This window comes from Ailuropoda melanoleuca, chromosome 9 (genome assembly GCF_002007445.2).
Source record: "Ailuropoda melanoleuca isolate Jingjing chromosome 9, ASM200744v2, whole genome shotgun sequence".
Taxonomy (NCBI): domain Eukaryota; kingdom Metazoa; phylum Chordata; class Mammalia; order Carnivora; family Ursidae; genus Ailuropoda; species Ailuropoda melanoleuca.
In genome coordinates, this window is record NC_048226.1 from 13,353,717 (window position 1) to 13,370,801 (window position 17,085).

At 40.0% G+C, this 17,085-nt stretch overlaps 1 long non-coding RNA gene across 2 annotated transcripts in view; it reads right to left on the reverse strand.

The window, feature by feature from the left end:
* Window positions 1-10,356, reverse strand: part of LOC117803726 — an 84,667-nt gene extending 74,311 nt beyond the window's left edge. Inside the window, exons 1-2 of one of the 2 annotated variants that reach the window (XR_004627705.1) lie at window positions 10,037-10,356; window positions 7,793-7,899 (exon numbers count right to left, since the gene is read on the reverse strand). This is a non-coding gene — a long non-coding RNA (uncharacterized LOC117803726). The remainder of the gene's footprint in view (window positions 1-7,792; window positions 7,900-10,036) is intronic. The other variant, XR_004627706.1, reaches the window with a different exon arrangement.
* Window positions 10,357-17,085: the final 6,729 nt, after the last annotated feature.

The window sequence follows — 17,085 nt, forward strand, 5'->3', positions numbered from 1 at the left end:
AGGTTTTAGTTTCTATTCGCAATCCCAAATAAAGTTCTTCAGGAGGGAGAGAGAAGGGCCGGGAGGGTTTATTCACTTACCAGGGGTGGTTGGAAAAGACACTAATTGTAATTTAATAGTCTTCCTTTATTGCATTATATCTAAAATGGAAACTCAAGGAAAACATTGTCTCCCAAAGGCCACTGTTAACAAGCAAAACGCTGTCAAGTAGGTGGCATGGCAAAGGGCCCTGGGAGACTTGTATGCCTTCTATTTATTTTGTTCATCCACATATTAATTTGTTGAAGAAATATTGCAGCAAATATTGGACAACTTGACTCCTTTGTTTCTTTCAAATGGCTTAGGAACATAAACAAATTGCTAGCACCAGAGAAATGACAGGGAAAGGGGTAAGCCATCTTCAAATCAAAGTCCACCCGTGCCCTCGCTTAATTGGTTAGAAACACTGCATTCAAGACATCGAAGTCGGCCCTTCAATCTCTATCACGCAAGACTCAAAAGACCAGGTCAGGAATTGAGTGCACCAGGAATTGTCCTTCTGCCCTAAACATATAAACAAATGGATACTCCCTGAAACCAAACCAGCCACCACTTCTTTTGATCACTTTTGAGTAAAAAGGAGCTCTGAGGAGGGGGGGCTGGGACCCCTGATTTGAACAGCATCAGCAAAAAGCAACTCATCTTTATCTGGAATTAACTACAAATTCAATTAGAATAAAAACCTTCGCCCACCTCGTGGAGAGGATTTTACACAAAGAAAACCAGATGTTTCAACAACATTGAGAGTGCTTTGCCTAGCGGCCCAAGGAATTTTCCATCTTGTAAGCCCAATCGCTGGTGAAAGTTACACAGATCCAGTGTCCTTAACTCACAAAACGGCTTCCATTTCCCGGGCTCCTTTAATTAGATTTACTTCTTTAACCAAAGTAAGATTGGGTTGAAAGAATGGGTGGGGAGGAGGGGAGGAACTCGAGGGAACTTGGTGGGCAGGTTTAGAGAAGGTGGAAGGGTAAGGGGCGGAGGTCTCTTTGGGGGTTCTTTTGCAGATGAATCCTTTCTTATTGATTGTGAGTTTTTTCGGTTGGAAAAAGAATAGTAATAACATTAATCACTAGAGGTTGTGCTAAGATCATACCTTAGTTCTATTTTCAGCTTTGAACAGATTATAGGACAATGAAGCATAAATGGAAAATGGAAGAGATTTAGAACAGACACAGATGTTATGCGGCATTTTTTTTTTTCCGCATGAGGGTAATAAATGTGGGGGACAGTCTGTGAGGAAGGGTTGTAAAAGAAGAGGCACTGGGATCACTCCTACCACATGTAGGAAATAGAGCATTAGCACCAGAGTAGTTCCCGAAGGCTTCAGTGACCTCGGCTTGGTTTATGGAGGTGTCTTAAATTTATATTTTTTAAGCCTGCCTTATTTTGTGTTGAACCAGAATAGAGACAGAGCCTGGGAGTCAACGGTAAGCTTTTGCCAAAGAGAAACAGTGAATTATAAAGCTCTTTCATAGCTTTGTCACTAAATTAGACAAAACAAGCCCATGTGGGGCTCAGTTTCCATTTCTTTCCATAGTATGGTGTTCAAACGTGTCCTATCTTCGTTCAGACTTTTCGCATTATGATTCCAAGAGTTTCCTAACAGCTATTTCCAGTCCTTTTAGCCCTATTGTGGGGTAATTCATCCCCCAAATACAGTAAGAATGAGTTTCCTAAAATACAGATCTGGTGAGGAGGGCCTCTCGTTTAAAATGGTTAAAGTTGGGGCACCTAGGTGACTCAGTCAGTTAAGCACCAGCCTTCGACTCAGGTCATGATCCCGGGGTCCTGGGATGGAGCCCCACATTCAGCTCCCTGTTCAGCGGGGAGTCTGCTTCCCCCTCTGCCCCTCCCCTGGCTTGTGCTCTCTCTCTCTTGCTCTCTCTCTCTCACAAATAAATAAATAAAACCCTAAAAAATAGTGGTTAAGGTTAAGGTTCCCCATCTTCTTAAGGAAAACCATGCTAGCCTCCTCCACTTTTCTGGATCATTTCCTGTTTCCTGTTGCCATCCTCAAGCCACCTCCTTGAATGTTTTTATACCCTTCCTGACTCACCATTGCCATTTCATCTGTATTCAACCTTACTGGCTTCGCACCTTCTGTGTACCCGGGTACTTGGATAGGCCCTGGGAACGGAGTGATACACAAAAGAAGCAAAATCTCTGACATCATCGGCTGATCTTCTAGAGGGGGAAGAGGGACTTCAGCACATGAGCCAGTAAGTACCTATGTACATTATGAAGAATTTCATGAAGAAAACCAAAGATGCAAAAGAACAGAAGAGGGTGCTTGGTCCCAGTGTCAGGGAAGGTCTGTCCACAAAGCTAATGACTTGATCTGAGGAGAAATAAGACCTGGACTAGGAGGGCTGTAGCAGACATGATGACAAACCATATGGCCAGGTGTGAGCTCTACATTGTAGGTGAAGCCCATAGGATCATTATACATAATATTTCTGGTTTCTGGAATGCTAGGTTTACTTCTATGTATTGGTTACATCAAATTTGGTGAGAACAGTTCCTTCACTCCACACCATGACAGTTTGTTACATGCTTGGCCCCTGCAAGCACCTGAGTATGCCGTTTTCTCTAGGCGCCCTGAAGACCCCACAACGAAGTGCTTCCTCCTCTGTTCCCAAGCGCCCTTCAAGCCCCTTGTGTCATGTACCATTTTTCCATTATTCTGCTTCTCCTGTATGGCTCTCCAGATTATATTTGACTCATCTTCCTATTCCTAGGGTTCTGCACAGGTCCTTACATTTAGTGGGTGTTACGTCATTGCTGAATGAGTGATGAAATGAATTCATGAATGAACACATGGGGAAATAAACAAATAAATGAAATTTTAGTAATGTAGTCTAAGGGCAGGAACCCCAAAACAGAAAAATTTCACACAAAATGTGGAGTATTCATCCCTTTGTTAATTAAATATTTCCAAAGTATCCTAAATGAACATTGCTGTATGTTCTTGGTAGATCACTAATGTTTTCTCAACTGTAAAATGGTGATAATAAATGAAATGTAGAAAGGATCACCATGACACATACAACAAACTCTTCTGTCTTTCTGCAATCTACAGATACAGTGTTAGGGGGGTTCTGGAAGGGGAAAAGGACCAAGTCCCCTGGCCTAACTCTCCAACAGAAAAGAGCCAATGCAGAGGGAGAAATGCAAAGCAGGGAGGCTGTGTGCTGCTGGAAGCATATCCTGTTGGGCCACGAGCAACAAGCAAGAGAAAGGAGAGGGAGGGGCCAACATGGAAACTTCGGTTTGGTGTGTTTAAGGAAAGGAGAGGGAGACAATCCCTGGAGTAGCAGCGTGTTGAAGAGATCAGAGGTAAAATTAGTGCAGACTCTAGACTTGGAAACTCTTTCATACCTGAGACAGATACAATGAAAGATTAGGAATTTCTCTTTAGTGGTGCTGGTTTAAATGTCACATACTCTGTCATGAAGTTATAGGAGCCATGTTTTGAAAGTTTCACATAAAATGCTACCATAGAGATACAAAGTCAGGAATACATTCAATTTAGCTTACAGCAGGGTGTACTGTTTGTGTCCACCAAACCAACAAACACTAGCTCTTTTTCTTGTACTTGAAGAGTTAGGAAACACTTTTAGAATTGTTATTATGTTGTCATTTTATCCTGACTACAGCTAGTGAAATAAATAGGCAGGTATCATTACTCCTATTTACCTGACAGGGAAGTAGGCTCAGAGTGACTGAGCATACCTGTCCGGGGCTGCGGAAGATTCAAGTGTCATAGTCATTTTTTTTTTTTTTTACCTTTACATGCAGGACTTTTTAAATTATTTTTTATTTTAAGATAATTTTGGATTTACATGCAATTATAAGAAATAATACAGAGTGACATTTCACCCAGTTTCCCCCCAATGGTAGCATCTTGGAAAATAATAGTACAATATAACAAGCAGGATATTTATTTTATTTTTATTTATTTATTTTGGAGGGGGGAGGGACAGAGGGAGAGGGAGAAGAGAGAGAATCTTAAGCAGACTCCATGCCCAGTGTGGAGCAGGACATGGGCTCAATCTCTCAACCCTGAGATCATGACCTGAGCTGAAATCAAGTCAGACGCTTAACCGACTGAGCCGCCCAGGTGCCCCAACAAACAAGGTACTGATATTGATATAGTCAAGATACAGAACATTTCTACCATCACGAAGATCCTCCATATTGCCCTTTTGTAGCTACACCTACTTCCCTCCACCCTTCCGTCCTCCTTAACACCTGCTCTGTTCTCCATTTCTGTAATTTTGCCATTTCAGTAATGTTATATAAATGGAATTAAACGGTAGGCAACATTTTGAGATTGACTTTTGCCACTCACTATAATTTTCTGGAGGTTCATATAGGCTGATGTCACATGTATTAACAATTAGTTCCTTTTTATTGTTATGCATGTACCATAGACTCTTTAACCATTTGCCTGCTGAAGGATACCAGACCTGTATCCTATTGCTGAATCTGCACAAAAAGGTCTGATAAGCATTCATGTACAAGTTTTTGCGTGAACATATATTTTTATTTATCTTATATAAATGCCCAGGAGTACAACTGCTAGATCATATGGTAGTTGAATATTTAGTTTTTTAAGAAAATGTCAAACTGTTTTACAGAATTGTTGTACCATTTTACTTTCCATGAGCTATATATGATCAGTCCAATTCCTCTGCATGCTTGTCAGCATTTGGTATTTTCACCATTATTTATTTTAGCCATTCGGATGTGTATAATGTGGTTATATCTCACTGAGGTTTTAATTATTTCTCTATAATAAGCAATGATGGAAAACATAATTTCTTGTGCTAATTTTTTAACTGTTGAGTTTTGATCGTTCTTTATATATTCTAGATACCAATCATTTGTGGGATATGTGCTTTGCAAAAAATTTTCCCAGTGTGTAGCTTGTCTGTTAATCTTTTTAATAGGTTGTTGTTGAGCAAATATTTTTCTCATCACTATTTTACTCTGTCCCACAATTTGTGGAGGTTTGTTTTATGGTCAGAATATGGTCTATCTTAGTACATGCTCTGTGAGCACTTGGAAAGAGCACACATTATGCTGCTGTTACGTGAAGGGTTCTATTCATGTCAACTGGATCCTTTTGGTTACTAGTGTTTTTCTGTATCCTGAGTGATTTTCTGTCCAGGTGTTCTATTAATTGTCAAGAAAGGGATGCAACTCTACAATTGTAATTGTGAATTTATTCATTTGTCTTCCAAGTTTCATCAGTTGATACTTCATACATGTTTTTAACTCTGTCATTTGGTAAATACTCATTTAGGATTCCAAGCCTACCTTGGGTATTGGCCCTTTTATCACTATGTAATGTTTACGCAATATATCTTTTTTCTCCCTTTTACTTCAACCTATCTATAACTCTATATTTAAAGGGAGCTTCTTGTAGACAGCATAGAGTTGGGTTTTTTATTTTAATCCATTTTACCAATCTCTGTTTTTAATTGGTATATTTAGACCTTTTACATTTAATGTAACTAGAGATCTTTTAGAGCTAAAGTTTGACATCAATTTATTTTTTGTTTTCTGTTTTTTCTCTTTTTCCTCTGTTTTATTTGTTCTGCTTTCCTATAAGTTATTGACATTTTTGAAATTCCATTTTTATTTATTATGCATTTTTGAGTGTATCTCTTTGCATAACTTTTTCAGTGGTTGCCCTAGGTATTACATTTTATATACATAAATTATCACTAATCTACCCTTATAATCTTTTTACTCATGTGAGTGAATGTAGAAGACTGACCTCAAAGTCGTCGTTTATTAAAACAGTTGTCTGAAATAATTCTTCTATATATATTTAGAACCACATGAGGCAGTTACAGTTTTTGCTCCCACTCTCAAACATAATTTAGAAAAATCAAGTGGAGAAGAAAAATAATTGTTTTTACCCATATTTTGCTTACTGTACTTTTTTTTTTTAAAGATTTTATTTATTTATTTGACAGAGAGAGAGACAGCCAGCGAGAGAGGGAACACAAGCAGGGGGAGTGGGAGAGGAAGAAGCAGGCTCATAGCGGAAGAGCCTGATGTGGGGCTCGATCCCATAACGCCGGGATCATGTCCTGAGCCGAAGGCAGACGCTTAATGACTGTGCCACCCAGGGGCCCCTACTGTACTTTTTATCCTTTGTGATGATCCTAAACTTCTTCTTTTATCATTTCCTTTCTGTTTAGAGAATTTCCTCAGCTATTCTTTTAGGGTAGGTCTACTGGCAACATATTGTCTTAGTTTTCTTTTAAATGAGACTACCTTGATTTTCCTTCATTCCTAAAAGATATTTCACTGAATATTGGATTTGAGGTTGACAGTTTTTTCCTTGAAAAATGTTGTGCCACTTTCTCATGAGCTCTCTGTTTTCTGATTTGAAATTCAGTCATTTGAATAATTTTTGTTCTTATAAGTAAGGTTATCTTTTTTTTCCCCCACTATCTTTTGAGGTTCCTTTTGTTTTTGCTTTTGTTCTGTCTTCAGTTCTCAGAAGTTTGACTATGCTGTGTCTTGGTAAAGATTTCTTTGAGTTTATCCCGTTTAGAATTTACTCAGCTTCTTAAATCTGTAAGTTTATGTATTTCAGGAGATTTCAGCCATTATTTCTTAGAGGACATATTTAGGCCTAACCTCTTTTTTCCTTCTAGGATTCTGGTAATGCAAATGTTAGAGCTTTTGTAATTGTCCCGCAGGTCCTTGAGGTTCTGTTCATTTTCCTTTTCAATCTATTTTCTCTTGGCTGTTCATTTTAGGCAGTTTATATAATGCGATCTTGCAATTCACTGATATTTCCCACTGTCTTCTCCATTCAGTGGTTGAGCCCATACATTGAGTTTTTTTATATGTTTGTTTTTGTATATTTTTCAGCTCAAAATTTTTCCATTTGGTTCATTTTTATATCTTTAATTGTTGCTATGACTTCCTATTTCTTTGTTGAAGCTGAATATTTTTTTCATTAGTTTCAAGAATGTTTGTAATTGCTCACTGGAGCATTTTTATAATAGCTACTTTAAAATCTTTGTCGATAATTCTAACATCTGTGTCATTTTGATGTTAGCATATATTTATTGTCTTTTTTCATTCAATTTGAGTTCTTCCTTGTTCTTAGTGTGATGAGTGATTTTTGATTGAATCCTGAACATTTGGGTAGCATGTTATGAGACTCTGGATCTTATTTAAATGTTCTCTTTTAACTGGCTTCCTCTGACACCATTCTCATAGAAGAAGGGTGATGTGCTCCCTCGTTACTGCCAGTTGGGGGTAGAAATTCAGCTTCCCCACTTGGCTTCTGTTGACATCTGGGAGGGAGTGTTCCTCATTACTGTTGGGTGGGGGTGGCTGTTCCAGCTCCCCACTAGACCTCCAATGGTATTTCCCTGTACTGGATGGGTAGGAGTGCCTTGTTACTCCTCTGCATATGACCCCACTCACATCACAGGGGTGGGGCTCTTTACTGTGGCAGGGATGAAAGTCCTAGCTCCCTACTTAGCCTTGTCTGACATTACCCAGTTATTTTTTGTGGTGTTTGCTAGAGCAGAGTGGTTATTGTCCAAATGTTTTATGTCTTGCTAGGTTGCCCTTTTCCTTGTCCTTTGGCTAGAGAAAACAGGCTTTCATTGGGTCTCCTCTTGTCAGTGCCTATTACTATTTTTGAGTTGTTGGATTTTTTTCACTCCAGGCCTAATATATATGAGGAAAAACAAAAACTCTGAAAACTCACCATCATGTCATTCCTTGGGTCCTGAGATCCTTGACCGGTCTGCCTTCCTCTCTTCACCTTTTTGAATCTTCTTATGTTTGTTTTATACACAATTTCCAGAGTTTTCTCTGGAAATTGCAGGTACATAGCAGGGGGAAAAAAGTAGGTGTACTCCACATTTCACAGGATTTTGTAAAATAACACAGGGTAAAAGGAACAGAAGTGATGATCATAATACTATTTATGATTAAATAATTTATCATATGATTTATTTATTATATAAATAAAAATTATATTATTTATCATATGATTTATTTATTAAATAATACTATTTAATGAGAAGACAATCTGATTGTTGTATTGCTACCATGTATCTTTAGGAGAAAATTTTTTTTCATACTGATACGGAAGCTTAATCTTAAATAACATTTTCATTTTTAAAAACTAATATATTAGTTATGGAAAATCTAAAAACTTACAAAAATCCTAGAGAAGTAATTCTGAGTCCTTCTGCTTTTGCACTAAAGTAATTATTGCCCCTGACACCTCGTGAAGCTATAGAGAGAATCTGGAAGATGGTGGATCAGCAGTTTTTAACCTTTAATTTCCCTCTTCATATAACTGCATCACGGCACTTAGTTCAGAAGCTGTTAAGACGAATTTACATCTCCCTGGACCTATAAACTTCAAAAAGGGCTCTTATTCTAAGCACCAAATTAATACCATAAGTGAAGGGATCTAAGAATGCCTCCAAGAATACATCTGATGATCGTCCCAAACACAAAACTCAATCTATTTTGTTGTTGCTGGTACTTGTTTTTTTCACAGACTTAATGCTTCTTCCCAATGCAGAATGGCAAAAGGATCTAATGCAAATTTAATACAGATTATTTTAACATGTGGCAGGACAACGGGGTGATGGCGAAAAGGTCAGTTAACCAATGGGTTGGTTTGTCATAATGGCACGAATGAATTCTTTTAAACGATTCTCACACTAAATTTTCCAGATGTTTTGGCCATGGGCCAAGATAATTAATATTGCTAATCCACTGGCTGGAATTAAGTTGGCAAGCTAATTCACAGAATTAGAAATCGGAACTCTGGGTTGGGTTGTTGGTAAGCTATGGGCATTATGTCGAAATAAAACGTGATTGTCTCATCGGTGACCCAGACCAAAAATTTGCTGAGGTACTTGAGATGATTACTCATTTTTCATCCTCAGAAAGTAAATCTAAGAAGAAAAGATGCCATGTCTTCGTTTAATTTTTATTCCCAGGAGACATCTCTTTATATTCATGACAAATTTTATGTTTGATGCTTCTGTCCCTTAGAGATTTTCAGTGGAAAAGTTTAAAAGATAGACATTTATTTTGAGTGGAGAAAAAATATATATGTCTATATAATACGTGTATATATATGTTTCTCAAAAAATCAAAAATAGATTCGCAGACTTTGCTGAGGCATTAAAAAGATTCAAATCTTCAACTACCAACCAATTACCCAATTTATTGATATGTGTGTTGTTTTTGCTTCTAAATATACTATTGCTGCAGGAAATGGTCATGGTATGCCTTTACTTAGGTGACCCTACCCTGTAAAACGCATAGATGACACTGCATATGCTTTCTGAGTTTGTTTTAAAGTAGAAAATGTGCATCCCACGCCCACCTACGTGGCACACAGAAAAAGTCTAGCCATCAGGATAAAGCAACTAAATTGGGATTAAAAAAAAAAAAACTTGCCTTTTCGACACAGTTTGGCACACCACTACCCTGGATTTTATACAGTCTCATCTCCCCTTGCACAGACCCACTCACAAGAGGGTATTACAATTTTTGCTGACATCAGTGACCTGGCATCGCTGATTTATTCCCTGCTTCGGTTTACAGAGGAATAAACCGGTAATTAATTATATATCAGAACATGAGAATCGACCTGGCAATAATGTACAGGCTAAGAACGCTCTATTTACATATGTAGGTTATTTAAAATATGTCTTGTTAAATAAATATTTAAAATACCTCCTTATTTAGCTTATAAACTGTTTGGACTGAGGCTGCTATGTGATTCGTTGCAGAATGTTCGAAAGAGTGAAAGAGTTGCCATAGATTCTCATCTCTGCCTGACCTGCAGAATTTCCTGCCCGTGCACGCCGGGGCATACAGCAAGTCTCCAGAAAAACAACAACATAAACTCTCTCTCTCTTGCCCCTAAAATATGTAATATTGGTAGAAACATGATCCTCAAAAAAATCATCAAACTTACCGTGATCTTCAGAGCAGGTATGGAGAACAGAGATCTAGGCATAAATGAACCACAGTCCCCAGGAACCCCTCAGAGACAGGAGGTAAGCAGACAGGAAGTAAGAGAGACAGATGATTTTACAACCAAATATTCTCCCGACCGTGGGACATCTTCCCTGTGTAAATGTCCAGAATTATTTTTTAAGAACACAAGAAAATACAGCATGGGAGTTGTCCACATCTCTCAAAACAGTAGAGAGTCACAATTTCAAAGCAACTGTAATAAGAAGCACACGTGTGACAAGGCCAACAGTGTGGGAGGACAGACCCTTTGCACCTTGCGGGAGGACCGTGCTCAAAGTCGGGCGCGGGGCCGGGCTCACCCTGCAATTTGGTTGTGGTGCTCCGACAGCTTTTTTCCTGAAGGATCTCTCTCTATACCTGAAACTGACGGATTCTCTCCGGAGCACGTTTGTTCCCTGCGGAAGGGAATCGCAAACATATCAACTCCGGTTCCACCAGGGGGCGCAGTTCACCAGCGCAAAACAGCCCTTCCCCAAAGGAAGCCGCTGAAGGCGCCTCTTCCTCTCCGTTTACACAGCTGACAAGGACCCTGATTTTTATGGGTTCTACTAGATGTGGCACTCACATAACCTAATCCTGATTTCATATTGCCTAATCTCATGCTGGGGGGATACGTGTGGCTCCGTCACGGACGCCAATACGCGCAGCAGATTTTGCAGGGGGACTTGAAAATTACTCATTGTGATTTATAGAAATTCCTTGTTTTATTATGGGAAATAATTTCGTCCCTGCTTCCGCACCAGCTTTCGTGGACAAAACTGATAGATGTATCAAGCTACTTCTTCTATATGTATTCTACTGCAAGCATGAAATTAGGAACCTGATCTTTAACGTGGCGTGTGTATGTATGTTTGTGAGAGAAAGACAGACAGACAGACTCCCACAGGTCTTGAAGCCAGGCATCTACCACAGCTTGCTGATACCACCACTCCTTTCTTCAGCCAGCCCTTTGGCCGGAGCCCTGTGGCTGGGAAGGAAAACAGCTGTCTGAGAAAGGCCGGTGTTGATGATAAGCCCTTTGTGTGCAAGCTCAGACTTCACCACCAGCCTGTCCAAACAAAACAGCTGTGGAACTTACTGGACCTGTGTACGGATAGGAAACCCCAGGCCTGCTGAGGAGAAAAGACAATCCGAAGGGTATTCAAGACCTGAATGTGCTTTGCAAGTGGCTTCAGAATCCGTGGAAGGAATTGCCCTGGGGAACCAAGTTTTACTTTTCATAAGGGTCTGTTGCTTGGGTTCCTTATCCTAAACCTTCCAAGCACTTCCATGTCTACTCTGCTAGGAGTCCCCCTGCCACTTAAGAGGTAAGCTCTGGGTCAACAGGGTTGGCATCACTCGGGAACTTATAGAAATGCAGAACCTCAGGCCACATCCCAGACCCCCAGAGTCAGACTCTGTCTTTAACAGAACCCCTTGGTGTTTGGAGTGCATGCTGATAATTGCAACTCTACTCCCAGAGACCCTTGTCTTTGGATTGGTCTGCTTTTGTTAGAGGGCAGACAGGATTCATAGAAGGGACCTTCTAGGTAGGCTGCAGAGGTGTCAAAATTTTTACATGGCCCCATGTTATGTGCAACCAACCCTTGAGGGAACAGCACGAAAAGAGAGAGTTCGGTCTTTACGGTAAAAACGAACCAAACAACAACCCTCAACCCCCAATCTTATCTCCAGCACTTAGATCTCTTACTTTCCTCATCATCCTTCATAGGCATGAACTCCAATGTGAAGGGTAAACAAACACCCGACAGCTGGAAGATTCGGCGGACATGTTTCTTTCCCTTCTGAATTGAGTTTCCAATCTGAATGCTATCCAGTGATTTGGTTATTAATTTTTTCCCTCTTAAATTCTTTTTTTTTCCTGTTAGTTTTTTGCTTGTTTTATTACTTCTGAATAAAACACAGGGAAAGAAATAGTGACTCTCAAGTCAGCCTACATATTTACTCACTAGTTGCTTTGTTGAATGATTTTGGAGAAGAAGAAAAGTGAAAGAACTAAAATAATCATTTGGGATTTTTGATGAAGTTCCGAGACCTGTCCTTAACACTTTCGTATCAAGGATATCAAGGGTAATCGAAGGAGGGGAATCACTCTAGAGAAAGGAATGGAAAATACCCATTAAAAATACCGAAAAATGAGGAAGGAACAAACACATCTGTTACTACTATCACAGCACTGTCACAGCTGGATGGATTTAATGACAGGTATTTGTGTTGTTGTATTATGACATATTGTCTATATTTCTTTGAAGAATGGGACTTAAGGGAGAGATTCTACATTGCTCGTTTTCTTTCTGGTTCTTTATATTATTCCTTGGCAAATTCCGTAATGTGATATACTGAATTTTGGCACAAATTCGTTAGAAGGTAAAACCTACCTGGCTATCAGCTGCTTGGTCACCAAATTGGATGTCATTTCTTCTGAAGAAAAAATCAGTTATGGAAGAATTACAATAAGGGGTTTATTTTCTGTCAGAGTAGAGATTTCACATGGCAAATGGAGAGGAAGAGTGGTCTGAGTTTCATGTCCGCGTTTTGCTCAGGCCTGATGAACCAGGATATCCAGATCCTTTCCACAAAGAAGAGCCCTACAGCCCCTCAGGAAGGCCCCCATAAGGGTGGGAGGGATGGAGGGACACCACCGCCCTGAAGACTGTGAACATAAACACTTTGGGAGGTGGGGGGGGGAGTTTGACTTGCAGCAAGGGAACCCATCTCCGGAGAGTTTTTGACAGCTTCCCCCAAGATCTTCTGTCCTACCCTTCCAGATGGCCTTTCTCATACTGTTTTCTTCTTTAGGCTCTCCCTCAGCTCAGTCTTCAAAGGAAATAGCTACATTCCAAAGAATGAACTCAAGAGAAGTGTACACTTCTTATTCCAGACTCGCTTCAAAGTAACCTATAGATTTCATAAAATAGAGACGACATGGTTGTTGACTCTCCTTCCCTAAACTAACCTCATTGTTTAATTCTGTAGGCCACATAATCTCATCAATATTCTGTTTATACGCCAGGCCATCGCATTAATCTATTTGAATTTCTAGACATCCAGTGGGACATTCAAAGAGAGTCAACGAGATGTCCCCCCACCCCAGTTTCTATTTTAAGCTTCTGTGAGAGCTAGCAGTGGGAATGCTGAATTATCATAAAAATGTCTGATTTAGTAGAATTTCATCTTGACCAGGAATGAAGATGATAGGCAGAGAGAGGGAGATGGTCCTCATCCCTCATCCTATTTTATACTCACGGCCAACAACAAAAAAAGGGTAACCACCCCCACCCCACCCCCAGGCCTGTTAGGAGAACAGGGTCTACCAGACCTAGTCTGACCTGGCTTACATAGGCTGGAAATCTGAAAGGATGAGCACCTTTGTTGCTGGGGGCTGCTGATGATTGAGATACAAGATCTCTGTGAGATGGAAGCTTTTTGCTCTCAAGAACACAGATCTTTCAGTACCTGCTGGGTTTCTTAATTTTTACAACCATCATCAAGGAAGAAAAAGTTCCTTTCTTTCTTGTCAAGAATTATTATACGAGCTGAATAATTAGTATGAGTTATCACTGCTCTTGTTTTAAGCCATGTAGCCACATTCACAAATATCAAAGTACTTTGCAAGATGAAAATAACCTCAGACATGTAGGAGTGAAGTACTGCCAACATCTAGGAGAGAAAATAAAATGTCTTTCATTCTTTCATTCCATCTCTGGACCAAATTTCTTTGGAGAGGAACTTTTACTGGAATGGGGTAAAAATATGGGAAGGCTGAATATAGTCCATAACTGGCTTTAACTGGAGTCCTTTTTGACCTTCTGAAAAAAAAAAAAAAGAATCTAAACATTGAGAGGGTTTGGGGGACTAAGCTCTTCTCTTATCCCTGTAAGTGCTTCCAGTCTGCAAAAGGAAAGAGATGAATTAGAAAAAAAGAATGATTCTCGTGATCCATCTTATAGTAAAGAAGTGGTTTCCGTGGCTCAGATTCTGGTGCGTTTCATCCCAGACTTATTTACAAAACATCTGCAGTAAGAAGGCAAGAGAAAGTTTAGAAAAAGGAAGACTCCTCCGGAAGAAATAAAACTGGCATTCTTAGAAAGTTTATTATCAGAGCAGAATTTTCCAATACAGGATACATCTTTCTATGTCAATTTCACTCTGAAATCTTCAAGTGATAGTAAACCCACAGGAAGTGTCCCTTGTTGAATTACAATAAACAACTAACTGCTTCTAAAATAATCTTAAAATGAGGTGTCCTGGATATGAGTTAGGTAAAGCATTTTAAGTTTGAATAAGTATCTCACAGGAATAATTGCCTTACTTCTGTATGCAAAAGTACTATTGAAATATACCAACACGGGGTCTGTCAACCCTAACACAGTTGATATTTGAGGCCAGATAGCTAAAGCTTTGTTGTGAGGGTCTGTCCTATACACCATGGGATCTTCACCAGCACCCTTAACCTCTGCTCCCTGGGCCCTTGCTGGGAGCCTCCTCCCCCCTCCCCAACTGTGACAATTGAAACTATCTGCAAATGTTGCCAAATGTCCCTGGGGCTGAGAACCACAGCATTGCTGCTTTGCTAAACCAACACCAAAGCTTCCGCGGCAAAATATCATTCTGTGGAAAATTATATAACAACCCTTGTGTTTTAATTATTTTGTTGTTTAGCACCATTGAGACTAAATTTGTGATCCCTCTTTAAAAGAACATGTTTGGGGTTAGTGGGTGCAGTCAGCTCCTTAAAAACATATTCCGATGGCTTCTAATGTAATCTGCTATCAGATTTCAGACAGGTCCTACCGCCCTGCAACTCTGTTGTCTCTGATAAAACAATGATACTACCAGCTTTCCTTACAAAGCAAGATCAATGATTCCAAATAATGGGCTAAATGGTCTGACTGTGTGAAATAGCTGTGAGAAGCAAAATCACACAAAGTAGTAATACAACAAGTATATGAGAGGTTACACAGTTATTAACTGTTAAGGATTACTGGCATAATGTACTTTTGCTGTCCTGAAAGGGTTAAAGCATGCCCCTAACCATTTTCAAGACTGAACTTAAAAACCTGCAACAGAACAGTGCAAAACTCATCTTAAGAAATACCTTTCGTTCAACGAACACGTATTTTTAAATTCGGTTTCCAAAAGAAAATTACCTTCTCTTTTCAAACTAACCTCGGTACATAGTCGGGGGTACAGTCAACTTGGGAGGTGTTTTGGAAATGACTTTTTCCTGGAAGATGGGACACAGGACAGACGTCCCTGTGGGAAGATCCATTTTGGGGGCTCACCTGTCTTGAGAGGAACAGTGAAATCAGGTAATAAACGTGAGGAAGGGGTGACATAGACACTGGCTCACAAAAAGAGCAGCAGCCAATTCGTAGCTAGTCTAAATCCTGTCCCTACTTCAGTCAACTGTGCCTGGGTTATAGCTGCGTCCAGAACGGGGTGCGCTGTGATGTGCACTCAGGGTATGGCAAGTAGGGCAGGAATGGGAACAGAACACCAACCTTACATCTCTGTGTTGATTAAGCCGTATCGTTTGACGCTCACCTCCCTAAACGGTGTGCACGGTGTGTCACAGGATACTGTGATGTGTAAAAGAAGGTAATGGAGGCAGAGTCAGTCACTCACACCAACAAAGACTTCTTTCTTCAGCCCTTTGAAAGGGTCTTTGGACACAGTCGCCTGTGTAACAATCACTAAACCCTATTCTCTCAGAATTGTGATCCATCCCTGCTCCTGGCTACCCTTTGAGTAACTTCTCCCCTTTCACTTGTGGTAGGTGACCTATTTTACAGGACGTTCACCACACGTTGCTCTAGTTACCTCCAAAATTAATTCTAACAAAGGCAAGGCCATCTTGGGGGAATCAAAGGGTGCATGCCACATCCCGGGTAGCATTGTCTGGCGGGGGGGGGTGCCCACTTAGGAAAGCTGCTGGTTATGTCTGTTTCACATTCTCTGGAAGGAACCTGGGCTTAAATAAATAAAACAAATGTGTGAAAAGAAAATAAAACTGTCTCAACCTGCAAGCTCTGATTGTTGGGTAGGATTTGACAGCCTCTTCAAGGTGAGGCCACTAGAGCCCAGAACTCAGAAGGCACAGCATAAAAACTCAGGAAAATCTGTTCTGACTTTCTGTCAAAAGAACTGGAACCTTTACATGGGCCGGACATGCCGTGTCCACGGGCCTGTGTGAAGAACAAGGTCATTTACTACTCATAATGTCCTCATAAAATCTGACAGTTTTTGCCTATTAATACAAACTAGCATAGTTTCAGAGGCAGAGAGTAGAGAGTATCTGTTGGTCAAAGCAGTATTTGCTCATAAGGGTCATTCTTAGAGTGGCTTAGAGTCCAAATCAGTCTGAAATCAAAATACCAAATATTCTGCTGTTGGTTGGAAAAATAATTTTAAAAACCAATGAACAGAAAGGCTTTTAGTTCATTTGCAGAATAATGGCAATAATACCACATTTGTCTCCAGCACAATTTTATGATTTTCTTGCGCACTGTAGGAGAGAGCTGGTTTAAGGAACGAACGATCTCTTGTCGGTTGCTATCTTGCCTGTGTTTGTCATGGATCAAAAGGGGGCCAAGTGAGAACTCACAGTGAGACAAATCTATCATTTCTCCTGGATAAAACAGCCCAAGTGTAGTTCTGTGGCTATGTGAGTAGTCCATAAGATCTATGCTCCTTCGAAATATCATCTTCAAGCAAGGGAATTTGTTGTTAATACACCAGTGAACTTTCTTCTTATTCCATCTGAATCCGTCACCGTGGGTGTATTGATTTCAGTTTCTTTGCCTCAGCATGTCCTTCCTTTCCTTTTTGAAGTAATCCCCCTTGAAATTTGTAGTAAAAATGGAATTCATCATGTTCCTTCCTTGGATCCACTCGTCTTGGAACTGAACTCTGCTTGAATGCTGACGTCCCAGAGAGTCCGAATTTGAACTTCTGTTTCTGGGCTGGGAACTGTATCAGTCATAC